Consider the following 16,097-nt stretch of genomic DNA (forward strand, 5'->3'; position numbering starts at 1 on the left):
TTACTCAAAAGATACTAAACTAAAATTTGCTACCTAGCAGGACTGTTCAGTGGGTGGTTTTGTGATAGCAAGATGTGTAGAGAGGAGTGAGATAGACTGATACCCCATTTAGTTTCTGAAGGGAAAGAACATAGTAGATCTGAGGGTATTTTTACACGTTGTGTGTGTTGATTGAAGCTGTGGTAAAAAGCTGCAGTTTAAGGGGACATCATGTTCATTCCAGTTAAAAATAGAGATTTGCAAAAAGGAAGACTTAATGTCTCTCTTAAGTGTATTTTTTCCCCTGTAAAATAGGCAGTTATTTGGCTTCTGAGCTACACCCACCATATAGATGTCATGACGCTGAATTTTGGTCAGAGATCACCATGAATTAAATGTTAGTGGGTTGTTCTGCATAACATCAACAACACTATATACTATAGAAGATACATTTTCCTCATGATTACTTTGATTTTATAACTTTTTTATATCTTATTGAGCTATTTTTGAAAAGCCAATATAATCCTGTTTAGGAGTTCTGCTTAAAACTGATGTTCACTGTATGTTGTATTTGTAATAGAGCAGCAATTAGTAGTTAGTTTTTACATTGTCTCTTTGAGAAGTCCCACTGTATTTTTATGTATGTATTATGTATGTTTTATGTGTGTATTTTTTATGTATGCATTTATGAGAGTAAATGTCTAAGTTTATTTTCTTGTCTCTTTTCTTGTTTTTATTTTACATGGAATCAATTATGACCCTGTTGAATGATTTGTCTTGTTATTTACTCTGATGTACTTCCATCAGAAAAAAAGGAAGTCATTAGGTAAATAGAGACAGCAAGTAGAACTTTCATGAAAGTCAAATGACATCTAGATCTTTATAACATTCTTTACACCTCTTCTTTGGAATAAATAAACTGTCATTTGTTTACCAGTGCTCTTTCTCAGCCAGTGTTTTTTGTACTATAAGTAATCTGAATTTCTAAATAAATATCCCTCTGAAAAGCCACATGAGGTAGAGAAAATACTTGTACAACAGTTCTGGAGCTTCAGAGAGTAGAAACTACAGAAAAAAAGTGAAAGTGGCCAGACTCAGAGGAAAGGGAATTGAATGAAGGACAGGTATATTTTCATACTAAATAGTACTCATTTTCTCCCTTTCAAAACAGTTTGGTTGGTTGTTTTTGGTATCTTTTTTTTTTTCTTTTGCATATTATAACAGAAGTTTCAAAGCACAGAAAAAACAGCTTGTTTTTTGAAATAAAATAATTTGATAGATCCCAAATATTCACCTTGTCAGGTGTGAAGATATACCAGCATCTGTTAAAACTAGAAAGAAAAAGAAAGGCTGAAAACCTCAGAACCTTCCTGATGGGGAATGCCCACTCTTTACACAGCTCTAGGCAGCAGCATTTTTTTTCTCAGAGTTGGTTTGGTTCAGCAGTGTTTTCCTAAGTCTGGCTCTGCACCAGCAGAGAGCAGTAGCAGCCCCATCATTAAGGGCTAAATCCTGCCAGATGTGTGGGTTTTGTTTGATAAAGGGCCACAGTGGGGGCTGTGGGCACTAATTGGCAAGTGGCACCCAGAAAACTCTCTCAGAATCAGGTCTACCTGTCGTGCCTTAGTTCTCCCAGCTCAGGGGCTGTACAGGTATTTTGCTGTTCTCCTTTATGGTTTTTTTCAGATTGACAAGAACAGTGAGGAATTTTGTCCAAAATATTTGCTTCAACTTACCATCTCTGAGCTCGCAAATAAGGAGCTGCAGCTTTCTCCTTTCAATATTTAATATGCAGTTGGTTTTAACGTCTGCTTACTGAATTTAGGTTTATAAAATTTTCTTTCATAAAACAATGTTTATATAAATATACATTTGTGCTTATATCACAACAATATTTCTACTTTTTGTAAAGACTGTTCAAGCAAACACAGACTTTCTAGTTCCACCAAGCCCCAGTAAATGCCTGTTTACATTATTTCTGTGATCTGTAGCAACTGAGAACCCAGCTGAGCCCCTGCAGATTTACAAGCCCAATGAATCCTTGAGGTTAAGATATCAAACATCCACTTGATAATTGTGACATTAATCTCACACTGTCTGCTGCTGAGATGTTATTGCTGTACTAGTGCCACGTTGCCATTTAAAGTCATTTCATCCTGTAGTGCAAGTCATGTGGTTCTGTCTGCTGGTACAGATCCAACAAATGGATTGAGAAGGAGTAAGAAGCAGGAAGCAAAATGCAAAGAGACTCATGATTTTAAAGTATGGCATATTCAGAGGTTGCCTTTGCTTTCAGATTTCTTGGTTCTTAAGAACATAAAATAAGGTGGGGGCTCTCATATCCAGACCTGGGTGCAGGGGAATGCTGCAGTTTACACAGGCAAAGGAAATTAGACACAGACAAGCAGCTTTTGAAGCAAAATTCAGTCCCCTGAGTATAGTGGTGAAGTTCCCTACAAAGCAGGAGAAAAGAGTTCAGCAAGTGAGCATGAGCCAGCAGGCAGGAGCTCAGGGCAGTCAATAGGCAATCCTGTAGAGAAGGTTTTGGTGCAGAGAGATTGGCTTTTCTAAACACAAGTGGGCATCCTGACACCTCTTTGAAAGAGAATCTGATACCAAAAAAGACCTTGCTACGTAGGTCCTTTGTGGAAGGACTCGAGCACTTTGCTGGGAGTATTTAGCCCTTGATAGAACTGGAATCTTAAATGTTCCTTGCTTCATAAATGTTTTCTGCAACAAGAATGGTATACAACAGGATTTGTGAAAATAAGCGAAATTGCCAACTCTGAATGTACCTCAAAGTTCCCATTTTCATTAACTGAATGGTAAAAGCAAATAATGTAACATCCACCTAATGACAGAGAACAGCAACATATCTTGGAGTTTATATATACAATCAAAATAAGTAAAAAAGCTGCACCCTGAGTGGTCATAAAGACATTATTGAAAAAAGGTAACAGAGGACACATTTCTGAGGCAAAAGAGCATGTGGTATCTTTAAAGATAATTGCAAGAATATTTTCATAATAACAAAAAAAAAAATGCTTACATACACTTTTTTAGTGAAAGTTTGTATATCAAATTCTGACAGACATGAGGCCAAGACAGGAAAGTTAGGAAAGCTACAGCCCATTCTAGGGAAGCAGCTGCTTTCAACTGGAATTGAGTGAGAGTTGTCATGAGTGAAAAAATGTTAGCCAAGAAAAAACTTCCACTTAGCATCTTATAGAAGGTTCAGCCTGTTCTCTCGCTCTTCCTCCCTCTCTCTGGATAGTTTATTAGCAAGTGGATCTTTCCTGCTCAGGTGTAAGCTGCCACAGGTCAGATTTTTTAGCTTATAGAGTAATTCTTCTTGTTAGTCTCCCTGTTTAGCTTCTACCTCCTCAAGGTTTCGGTTTTATGTAGCATTGTACAATACAAAAGAATAATGTTAATATAATCAGTGCTGTGAAATGGGATTAATAATGACTCTTCAATCTGTCATGCTGAAAAGAAGGGTTCCTCATGAATAGGAGAGATTCAGTATTGCTAACTTGGAGTTTTCCTTTACCTGGTTCATTAGCTTCACTTTCTTCCTCTGAGGAAAGTGATTTGCAGGGAAACCTTCTATACTTTGGCAATTTTATTCGATAAGAGGAAAAAAAAAAAGCCATGTACTGAGGGCTGAACTTGCCTACAGCATTTCCCAGAGAAGCATGCAGCCTTCAGTGAGACTGATTCACATCTCCAGTTCATTTTTCCAAGGATTTCTATGTACAATTTCCAAAAAGAAGTTCGAGTACAGCATTAGGATAATGTTTCCCCCCATACCTCGTGATGAGCAGCCCAAAGGCTTTTGGAACTTCAGAAAAGGATTTCCTTTTTCCCATTTTTCATAGGGGCAAGATGACCTGGATAATTTTGCTGACTATAATCATCTGATTATAATTGGCCATACCTAACACTGATTATACACTCTCTGGAAATGATGTAACCCTAACTTTGACCTCTCTGCAGGCTAGCTGACTACAAGTGAGGTGAAGATGTTCAGCCAGGTCTCTCTGGGAAAGAAATGACTGAAGCAATCTTGGCCCACAAGATGAAGCTCTGTCACTGGACATAAGTCAGAACAGTGATGTGCCAAAATGTCAATGCATGCATATATGCAAGCATCTTTATATGAGCATATGAAAAGTTTAAGGGTTGTTTTTGATATATTCAATTTCACACAGCTCTCCTGGGGAGAATTCCCAATGTCTCCATCTGTATGCAATATATATTCTCTCCCAAACAATTCTGAAGTGCAACATACCATTTTCTGCAGCTACAAAAAACCAGCACAGTTAGGAGGCTGCTAACCCAGCAGCATTTACAACATGAAGCTTCAAACTCATAATCATCTGAAAGCTTTTCTTAGCTATAGCAAAGTGTTTCTTGTGCTTCTAGTAACCTATAATAAGGATTCAAACTTTATCCCCCAAAATTGTGGAGCAGGCATTTAAAGAGATAAAGCCATCATTTGCTGTAGAACTTTCTATTTAAAAGTCCAGCATAGATTCATGTTTATCTTCCAGCTCACTGAAGACTGGGATTTTGTATGAATTTGTGCTGCTGGGAGAGGTAATGTTTATGAGTTTGTCTAGCTGCCACTATAAACACAGACCTGCCTTTGTGTGCATCAGGTCTTTATGCAACCACTGTGAGGGATGTGAGGCTCGCCTTCAGAAAGCAGCACAGGCCAGGGCTTTGTCTGGGAGGGTGGGGAAGGGATATGGGTGGTCTTTTTTCCTGGAAACTGATGGGCTTTTGAGATGTCAAGATGACACTGTTCTCCCTCCTCCCTCCCTTGCAGGCTCTTCAAAGGTGCCCTGCCATTACACTGTCTGCCCACAGCAACATTCATCACAATACAGACTTAGTGGCTGAACAGAGCATCTGATAAATTCAGCCTCCTTTTGACTACAAAGAGACAGCACAGGAGCACAGGGGAATGGTAAAGGTGGTGACTGAAGAAATATCTCCCTTCAAAAGGAAAAACAAAAACCTAGAAAAGACATTTCTCCTTCCTCCTCATTTCTCCTCAGTGCACACAGGTTCTGTAAGAGGCAGTGAAAGCAACTGAACTCCTTGGGAGCAGTGTTACACTCCATCTCTTGAAAACTCTGTCAGAGGAGGGAGGCTGGGGCTGGGAACTGACCCTGTGGGGGCCACAGGCTGTCTCAGGACGGCCAGGAGGGTCTGGGTTGCAGAGCAGTCCTTCAGCTGATCTTTGCAGCCTGAACAGGAGAAGGTTTCCCACAGAATGGCTCCTCCACCTTGGCCTCTGGTTGCTAATTTTAAAGGACTGATTCAGTTGTGTTTATTTTCACACATGAAACAAAAGTAGCTGGCAAATATCTTCATCAGGGATTCCTTCAGGTCTAGCACCAGGATAAGGTTAGCCATGTTGAGAATTCCTTAGAAAAATACCTTTGACACAGAGGAGACTGCTGAAGGGAAAGAGGCATCTCCTGCTCATTCTCCCTCTGTTTCAGTGAAGCACAGTAATTTTACCATTGATGCTTTTAAGAACAGGAGACTCTCTATATGTTCACTAAGGTGTCTTTCCTTTAGTGTTTGCTGGAGTTAATGCCTCACACTAATGCAGGATTTTATTTCAGACTTCAGGAATTATCTAGGAGTGATGTCTTGGGTAACCTTTGTTCAGTTGGTGCGATCCCTTATCACAGAGCACTGGTCACTGCCTGTCCTTATGTTGCAATACCCACCACTGCTGAAGTTGGTCTTTTAAATCCAAGCAGAATCAACAATTCACAAGAGGTTTTATAGGCAGTACAGCACCTTTCATCTTCCCTGAGAGCTGCTTCCAAAAAAAAAGTTGGAGGGGTTTTTTTTGTGAGTCCAGATGAACAAGAATTACAGCAGTACATCAATAGCACCAATCTGTAGCTCCATGGAGCTGAGAAAAAAAAGTATTTTTACTGCAAAAGACTGGCATATCATTTGTCTAAAGGAAAGATGAAGTAATTATGCACTTTTACTATAGCCTGGGTGTTTAGGATGCAGAGGAACAGATTTTAAAAGTGCACATCTGTCCTGCCTGCTTGTGGAACGATGGTGATCAACAGTCTCTCCCAAAAATAGTTTCCCTGAATCTACTTAGAATTCCCTTAACATCAGCCTCAGATGTAAGGAGACAGTGAAAGCCCAGGTTAGTACACACTCTAGTGCCCAGAAACCCTGGTACAAATCTCAGCAGCTCTGGGATAACAACATAAATCATAATGGTATGGAAGCTGTCTCTGAAGGATAGACAGACAGTCTGAGCTGGAAATGCTTTTGGCTGATACAAGTAATCAGTGCTATTCCTGTCAGTGATTATACCCAGTGCTGCCATTTCCAAAGGCAGCATCTATCAAAAATATTTTTAAATTCCTAATTTAGACTATTGCAGCTGGAAACATTTTAAGCAATCACTGTTTCTCCCTCTACAGATTAAGTCTGAGAAGGGAAATTGTTTTTCAAAAGAATTTCAGGATTTCAATGTTTGACTTGATTCTGATAGGAATCAGTGTTCCAGATTTTTCTTTTAAGATAAGTTTCAAAAGCACAGAAACAAAAAGCTGGAAGCATTCTTAATGTTTACTTTTAGAAAAACTGAAATACTTTCACATTGACTTTTTAAGATATGTTATTTGGGTAGTTAAAAAAAAAAGAAAAGTCTTAGGAACTAAACTGAAATCAAAATATCTTGCTCTGAATCTTTCCAAATAAAATTACATTACTGGAATGTTTTCCATTGGAGGAACTCTGGAGAGATCAATCTGATTTTACAATGTGTTTTAGATCCAGTTGAAAGCATATTCAGATGCAAATTCAGTCCATCAAAATTGCTCTCAGCAGTTCTACTTGGGATACAAAAGTTCATCTAATTGGCATCCACCAGGATGCTTATTTGCTCATTCAAGATGAGAGACCAATTCACAAAGCAAAATTACATCCTCTGAGTAGAATAGGAACCCTGACATGACACTCAGCTTTTCAATAAGTATTTTCAATGCAAATAAGGTCTCAAAGGACTGTTCTGAGAAAAAAGAAAAAACTCACAAAGAAATGAACAAGCTCCTTCTTGTCTCATTTGTAAAGTATATAGTATGACAGTTTGAATTACTAATATGAAGTATGAGCATAAAATATATTTTCTTAGAATTATAAGGACCTTTACACATTACTTCTCTGTCTCTCTATTCAGTGAAGATGCAAACAAAGCATTGTTGGTAGCTTCATTCATTTTGAAATGTGAATGGAGGCAAGAGGGCTTTATCCTGTTACTCTGGCCAGCAGCAGAGCAGGGGCTGACTGAGGTAAAACTTTAATCAAAGCACTCTCAAGGCAGCATAACTTATTTTGAGCATTTTTTAATGAGTTTCACATCATATAAAATGTGACTAAAGGATCTGTTACACAATGACTTGTTATTATCTTGCCACTTCTGGTCGGTGTCTATCTTTCTGTGTATGACAGACCTAGTGCTGCAAGCAGTATTGCTAAGTATCTTACATTTAAGTGGCATTTGCAATAAAAATAAAGCAGACAATGCTTTTCTGGGAGGGGGTATTCAGCTGTCAAAGAACTTCTTGAGTTGCTACATCACACTTAACCTTGTAGCTATACTTAAAGATCCATTCCTTATATAAATACCCTATAAATACCACAGATATCAGCTCGTTCCCGTCGTCACAGTGAGACTCAAAGCAATGCATAAACAGAGCAGAAAGCAGACTGGAGAATGAGGTGTTGCATCCATGATAAATCTCTAAGCTCTCCTTCTTGGCACACCGACATTTTTAGAAGTCTTCATGCTGGCTGAGATAAAGTCCATATTTTGTTGATGGGAGAAAAAAGAGTTGCTATTTCTTTTTGCCTAGAAGACATTTAGATGGTGTGCTGACAGACATATTAGAAATGCCCACGTAGAGCAAGAGAAAGAGTGAAAGACTGCAGAGCTTGGGCTCTGAAGATAATTGTAACATAATAGGAATATTAGATCACTGCAATGTTTTTTCTCTGTTACTATTTGCTGGATTCTTTCATGGGGCAGAAATTTTTAGGATGTGGTCCATTTTTTTCCTTTTCCTCAATCTCACATCGTTATCTGAATCACTTGTCAGATAGTCACCCATCATGGGTAGTCACCCATCATCTTGGGGATCTGGTTTGTGCTGCATAAACTGCACTGCCTAGGAGGAGTATTCTGGGCATGGTGACAAATGAACAGCTATAAAGTCTGAGTTCATTGCTGATGTCACTTTATAGCCAGACTGGAGAAAGAATGTGAAGCTGACCTTGCATCAAAGTATTTCAAGTTTATTGATGGTTTTATTTTCATGCAGTTAACCAGGGAAATTTGCTGTTGCAGTATTTTCCTTAGGCAGAGCATGCTGTGAGCACAGCCTGCTGCCTTTTCTCATCATGAGCAGCCCCCAGGGCTATGCTGGAGGCACAGACCCATCCCAGGACCTGCCACCTTCACTCCTGTGTTTTCCCTGAGCTCTTTGCAGCCCTGCACGTGGGCTCCACCTGCCATGGGCACTGGCAAGGTGCTGCCATTCCCTGTACACGCTGGTGTAAATCCCAAATGGTTCCATGGATTTTGGAGATTTATTTTGGATTTACACTGAATTTGCTGACAGGGTGTGCTCCTTAGCCTTTAGTCTAAAAATGGGGTAAAGGAAATAGATTTCTGAGGAAAGCTCGAACAGGTGACAAACTTTGTATAATGTTTACATATTTCCCATTGATTTTCATGGGATGGCTCACATGTACAAGCGTGGATGAACATGCATTTGCAGGCATAATCTCTTATGTGCTAAAAGCATAGGTAAAATGTTTAACTTTATATTTGCAAGACAGAAAGCAGCTGACACTATCATTTCAAATCAAAAAAAAAACAGGGCAACTAATAAAACCAGCTTTTTAAATTGCGAAAATATTTTACATAAAATTATCTGAAATCTTTTAAAAGTATTTTTATATAGTAAATTAAAAAATATGTGACATCTTAGCAACCAAATGCTTTCCAAGCTTCTGCAGATCTCAAGGTTTGACCTCTGTCTTTCCATTTCAGCTACAAGAGTTTCAGTCACCATGAAGACCCAAAGGTTTTTGTAGGCATCAAGGACTTTCTATGAATTAATTCTTGCTTTCTTCAAGAACTTTGAAAGCTCTTTTGTGAGGAAAAGGATTTTTTGTATGTTTGTTTTGTTTAAGTCTATTTGAAGCTATAACAATGGAAACAGAAAAAATGATCCAGTCTTACTTCAGTTTAGGGCACTTAAAAAATAAAACCTCTGTTAGGTGATTATTTTTATCAATAACACACAGATGTGTCAGAATTCTGTGTCAGAATTCTGTGAAAGTATTGTTTCCAAAATAACTTTTGTCTAGACTGTGATACTGGCTACCAAAGGAACACAATGAATAAGAGAAAATACATCATGATAGAATTTTTTCACATTCGTATTTTCCATGACCTCCAAACTGCACAAGCAAACACATGCACACAGAAAAGTACAGGTCACAGACAGCAAAGTGAAAACTGATGCTCTGCCTGCTTTATAAGAAGGGAAAAATCGTGCCTGAGTCAGAGGCACTCTCAAAACTGGCAAAACTTTAATTGAAAATAAATGGTGGAACATCTAAATGAAGTAAAAAGACGCACAGGGTGTTTCAGAGATCGAAAGTCATGCAGACATCCCTGTCATGTGGGAGGGGTGCAAGGGAGAAGGGGGTCATCTGTGTTCTGGACTGTCATGATGAATACCATTCATCTACTAAAGTTCCCCTCTAGCATGACTAATTAGGTCACACTTTTCAGCAAATGATCTCTATTCACACGACTTCCAGATCTGAAATTGGCTTCTGCCTGTTTTATGGGTGGGGGAGCACTGTCAACTGCACCTGCATTTAAGAATATATCTTACAAATTAAAATATTTCTTTGTTTTTCTGAAAAACAGTATCCTTAGGCATGATTTTAAAATATGGCCTCAATCAAAGTCTGAGAGAGGATCCAGTCTGCTTTGTGATCTGCCTCATTAGGGACACCTCCAAATATGAAAAAGTGGAAGAAAGCATGCCATGGGCATGTCAGTCCTGCTGTTGTCCTTTATAGCTCTTCTTTGACCTCCTCTCAAGGTTAAAATCAGTATTGGAGTCAAGCTTCTAATTCAGGTAGAGGCTGGTCTGACCCAGAGCAGCCATTCTGTTTCCCAGCATGAAGCCTGGTCCAATCAATGGAACCAGCCTTGCTAAGTTCAGACCTTCTCAGAGCAGATATCCCACAGGAATCACTGACTCTGCTGTCCTTCCTACAGGCCAAAAATCACTGAATGAGACTTCAACTGCTAATTTCAGGTTCTGAAAAGTTCCATGCCTGAGGCTCCTCTGCTGTGCTGGTGAAACCTCTGTTGCTCGATGTTGATGCTGATCCCTCGTGCCATTCCCCTGCTCACTGATACAAGACAAAATGTTTCTGGGCAAGGAATTGATCTAATGGTGAGTCAAGAAAGCACTAGGAGCAAAGTCTAATGCAAATTGATACTTGCCATATCTGTCTGATGGGTTATGACTATCATGTTTCTCATTAACTTGTCTGTACGTGCATAAATTTTCATTAGTATAAATGTGCATGCATCAAACACTAATGAATTTATCTGAAAAGATAGAAAGATATATAGATATATATAGAAATATAGAAAGATAGATATGTAGACATATTTTTATATGAAGGTATCTGCTTGTTATGGTTTTATAAGATAAACAATAGTTTTATGGACTTTGTTTTCTACTGTGGTACATTTCCTGGAATCCAGCACTCATGAGTGAATTGTAGAGTCCATAGAATGGGATTCCTTCATATTCCTATCACCCATTATGTCTAAACGAGGAGAGGAGAGGAGAGGAGAGGAGAGGAGAGGAGAGGAGAGGAGAGGAGAGGAGAGGAGAGGAGAGGAGAGGAGAGGAGAGGAGAGGAGAGGAGAGGAGAGGAGAGGAGAGGAGAGGAGAGGAGAGGAGAGGAGAGGAGAGGAGAGGAGAGGAGAGGAGAGGAGAGGAGAGGAGAGGAGAGGAGAGGAGAGGAGAGGAGAGGAGAGGAGAGGAGAGGAGAGGAGAGGAGAGGAAACTTAAGTTAGACTCATATAAATATTCAACTAAGTTCTAAACTGATTTCTGTTAGAAAAAAATAAAGTGGAACAGCTTTCTCTCTTTTATGACCACTTTCATTTGGAAAGTCCTGTTTTCACTCTTCACAGAGTAATTAGTAGACTTCAATAGAAAACAATACTACTATTGCATATTAAATTCATAAGATATGACCTTAATTTGAATTTAAATTGGTTTTCTAAAGGTGAATTCACTTTTCAGTCTGATACATTTGGATCTCAAAGTACAAGGGCTTACACACTTCATTTCTCATTACAGAACTGGGGTTTTAGTTAGGGTTTTTTCCTTTGTAGATGAAAAGAAAGAAAAATGAAACAAAGCACACTTCACTAGAATAACTACAATGATGTGAATGATGCCACAGGAGACAGAGATCAGAGATCACAGTTCTAGTAACATTTCACTTAGGTCCTACATCTTTATTATACTCTACTATAGAAAAAAGACTTTAATGAGTGTGACTTCCTACCAGATGAGTTTTTACCCAGTGTATTTAACATTTTCTCCTAATCATTGAAGAGCTACTGCCATTAAATAGTTCCTGGCATGTTTTTGGTTCTTTGAATATCAGTAGCAGGATCTCTGTGACAATTTTTATTAAAGGTTCATTTATGTGTAGTTTTCATTCACTGCCAGAATTTCAAGCTGTGGTACAGACACTATTAGGAGCAAGGTATACCAGTATGCAAAAGGCCATCTGAAGAGCTGAATTCCTCTTTCAGGGCAGGAATACAGCTGTTTTATCATTCTTCACCAGTTTCAGCTAGGGGAAAAGATGACATAAGGTACTGATTATTTCATTTTGCTCTAGTCCAGATGCAAAGTGGCTCAGTTGAGATAAGAAGAATCAGATTCTCGCTCTTTTCAATTTCTATTGGTAAGAGCAGGGTTTAAACTGTTTCTTACTTCCCATCTCTCTGTAAAAGTATGGAGACCTTTTATTCTTATCAGTAGGCTAAAATCAAAACAACACCAAGATATGATAGAGAGGAAGGTCACAGTCTAAATGTTTTCATTGACTAAGCAAAATCATCGAGAGCAAAGCAAAATTAAGTCATCAGATATCCTGTAACATTTCTTGTGTTGGAAAGATAACTCATTTCAGCATAATTTCCCACTGGAAAAGGAAAGTCTTTTCAGACACAGTAGGGTTTTTCACTCTGGCAGGAGATACCAGTGTAGCAACAGTTGCAAGACAGTCATCCTGAAGATCCCTAAACAAACAAGGTAATGAAGAAAGACAGTAACAGTGTACTACACATCACAGTAGTTTCATTGTTTGTGCTAGTGGGAAATATTGCTCAGTCTGCAGAGGCCTCCTCATTTCATTACATTTCTCAGCAATATCATATACTCCTTGGACAGAGATCTTGACCTGAAGTTCCCTCTCAGATCCTAAATTCCTAAAAATTGTCTTTGGGTGAGTTACCTCTTATGCCTTCCTTGGTCTCAGAAAAGAGAGAGAGAGAGAAATGCATATTAGATTTAAGATAACCAAGCTAATCAGTTCTCAGTCTCCATGTGGCCATCTCCTCCTGCTGACACACGGAAAATGTACAGAGCCCCAGCTTTCATCTGACAGCATTCTAGCAGTAACTCTGCAAGAGGATCCCTGCTTAGTGCAAACCTAATGCTGTGTTTATTGGAAGGCAGCTCCAATGCCAACATATCAGCGAACTAGACATGGCAATATCACTGAGTCTGTGCTTTCCAAAGCAGAACAGGTTAAAAAGGACATTACTATTATCCAGGATAAAACCAGGAGGTGAATGGAATATACTTCTTCTAACATTTGGGACATGGAAGTTAAGAGCTTCTCACAGAAACCAACAGCGATTTCAGCCACTTTTAGTTTACTACCAAGAAGGAAGCATATCAACGGCTGGGAATGAATCTCAGCAAATCAGTCATCTTCATGTGGCTTTACTGCCATCATACAAGGAGGACACTGGTGTAGGATTGCAGTGAGGAGTTTAGAGATCAGGGTAGGCGCAGTTAGTGTACTCTAGTGGACTCTGACACTTTCACATTCACCCATGTTAGCTAGTCAAACACTCTTGAAGCTGCTGAAAGAGTCTTGTCCACCTACTCTGAAATGCTTTTATTTTGAATTGGAGAAGACTGGGTCACAGGGTACAGATTATTCATACACATTCTAGTTGTGCCTGTAGGGGAAGCGACAGCTTTGCTGAAGGGGGTTAGTGTTATTGCATGCAGGGAGCAGGCAAGGAAATGGTTAAAGCTGACTGAGAATACAAGGAGTCTGAGGCTGATGAATTATTGCACACAGAGAAAGTGAACACGTAGTGAATAGCTCTTCCCTTGCAGCAGCTCACTGAGGCAAAGCTGTGTTGCTTTTATTGCCTGCATTATCAAAACAGTGTATCTTCAAAGCTGTACAGAAATAGATGAAACACAGATCTTACAAATTTTAAAATCCCCTTTGATTTTTTACTCCATTTCTTAGCTCTAGATGAGAGCTTGACAGTAGCACAGGGACAACAGGCTTTTAATGAACTACTTTGTTTATAGGCCTGCTAATCAGCACCACTCATCTACAAGTCCATTCCCCCAGCAATCTTACCCCTTGGTGGTTGCCATGCTTACATTTCAGACCAGCATCCCTTTTAAATGGGAAGGGGTGGTGCTTGATTGCATTTCCTGGTAATGCAATGGTATCAATGGTAAAAACAGGCTTTCTAACCAATCTCCTCTAGCATCACCCTGGATTGCTGCTAGCAATCCTCCTCTTGGCATTGGAGGAGGAATGTGCACACCTGTAGGTCAGCACAGACATGTACATTTTTAACTCACTGAGGACGGCATGTTTCACTTTACAGTGCTCCCATAATCACCTACCTTTCCTCCTTAGCCAATCAGTTATATGGAATTCTTTCTGCATCATGCTAAATGACATTACATATCTGCAGTCAGGTCTACCAAAAAACTCAATTTGTTTTGGTATATCAGAAAACTGGAGAGAAGTAATATATTTTCCATCAGTATCTTAAACATATCTTGAATTCTGCTGTTCATATACAGAGTTTGGAAGGAATTTCAGATTCAATCTAATGGAGTAGAAACTATCTATTTAATTCAAATTTCTAATAAGTAACACACACTACAAATAAAGCTCCTCCTTTCACTGCCATATATTCAATATAGCAAATATTGTTGGAGTTTTCAGAAAGAAAAAAACATGTCATGAAAGCACCTCTTTACAAGACTGGGTTATAGCACGGGTCCTAATTGTTTATAGTACAAAATTGTTAGTGTACCTTAACCAATCAAATACACTATAAAAAAGGCTGAAAGTCTTTTCCCCAAGGAGATTACCAGCGAGCCACATGAAGATGACTTTTTCACTTCTGGGTATATAGGTTAAGCTCGGTTTTGCCACTCCCTCTTATCTCCTCTAAAGGCAGGGTCACTGTTGGGCACAAGGAGGGGCAGAAAGGAAATGTGGTTAGAAAACTGTGCACTTATCTAACCCGCAGCTCTAAATTTCCCAGTGGAGACTCTGGCCAGCAGATGCACTTACGAGCAGTGTCAAGGCTGCCCAGACCAGCTCACAAGCCAGTGTTGGGCAAAGGACCAGGAAGCCACAACTTTCTGCTTATGGCTTTTGCTGATGAAGTAGAAATTTGGCCCATTATAATAAAAGATGAACTGTGTACATTTTTGGTATCATTATTGATTAGAAAAGTTACTGGTCAAGCATGTTTGATTCAGTGGAAGGATCTTGAATAGCACCCTCCATTTCATTTATCTGTAGTATTTTCCTGTGGGTTTCTTCTATGAAATATTCTCTTGATTGCTAAAAGGTTTATTTCCTGAATTAATACCAGTAACATGCTTATGTGCTTATCTAAGGTACATGCCCTTTCCCACAATTCAGATAGACTACAGGAAAATATGGTAAAGTTGATAATAGGCTCTGCAGTGCACCCTAATATTTTCACATCCAAATATTGAGTACTGAATTTGCACACTCCACACCTTCCCACATGCATAGAAATGATGGCAAATTGCAGTTGAGTGAAAACTCCTTCCTTCTTGTTATCCTCCAAGGCTGGAGCTTTCAGCTGAGCTAAGGTGGCATTTTGGATTCCCTTTGAACTTTGGGCAATGTGTGCTGTGACCTGGTCCATAAATCAGAGAGAGCTGTTATACAGCTAACAGCAGTGTTGTAGTCAGCTTCACAAAATGGTATTCTGAGTATCATAAAATCATAAAATGAAGCGGTTTGGGTTGGAAGGGACCTCTCATCTCATTCCACTCCCCCTGCCACAGGCAGGAATGTCTTTCCCTGACCAGGTTGCTCAAACCCCCTTCCAACCTGGCCTTGAACACTTCCAGGGATGGGGCATCCACAATTTCTCTGGGCAACCTGTGCCAGTGCTTTGCCACTCTCACAGTAAAGAATCTCTTCCTAATATCCAGTCTAAACCTTCCCTCTTTCAGTTTGAAGCCATTCCCCCTTGTGCTGTCATTACATACTCAGCTGCCTTGTAGCCCCCTTTAGTTACTGGAAGCTTTTCTAAAGTCTCCCCGGAGCCTTCTCTTCTCCAGGCTGAGCAACCCCAACTGTCTCAGCCTTTCTTCTTGAACAGGTGCTCCAGCCTTCTGATCACCTTCATGGCTTCATCTGGACTCACTCGAAGTTCATTAAATTTCATAAATATAAGGTCGCAAGGTCTTGGGCTGGGCAGGATCATTCCATTAACATGTAGCATACATCTTCATACTTTTTTGAAAGATTTTTCATTGTAACAGTGGCATCTCTAGAGACTATTTTTGGGCTTGCCAGAGATGCTAATGGTAGTGTTTGTTTTAGATAGCTGGCTTTCTTCCAATTAATTATGGCTCTTTATGAATCATTTTGTTTGGAAATCTCTGATAGAGATTACATGAACA

At 39.4% G+C, this 16,097-nt stretch overlaps 1 long non-coding RNA gene across 7 annotated transcripts in view; it reads left to right on the forward strand.

The window, feature by feature from the left end:
- Positions 1-1,553: 1,553 nt before the first annotated feature.
- The window catches only part of LOC138121803 (uncharacterized), a 31,901-nt gene continuing 17,357 nt past the window's right edge, over positions 1,554-16,097 (forward strand). For all 7 annotated transcript variants that reach the window (XR_011156272.1, XR_011156271.1, XR_011156270.1 and 4 more), the window contains exons 1-2: positions 1,554-1,631; positions 10,374-10,514. This is a non-coding gene — a long non-coding RNA (uncharacterized lncRNA). The remainder of the gene's footprint in view (positions 1,632-10,373; positions 10,515-16,097) is intronic.

This window comes from Aphelocoma coerulescens, chromosome 1A (assembly GCF_041296385.1).
Source record: "Aphelocoma coerulescens isolate FSJ_1873_10779 chromosome 1A, UR_Acoe_1.0, whole genome shotgun sequence".
Taxonomy (NCBI): Eukaryota; Metazoa; Chordata; class Aves; order Passeriformes; family Corvidae; genus Aphelocoma; species Aphelocoma coerulescens.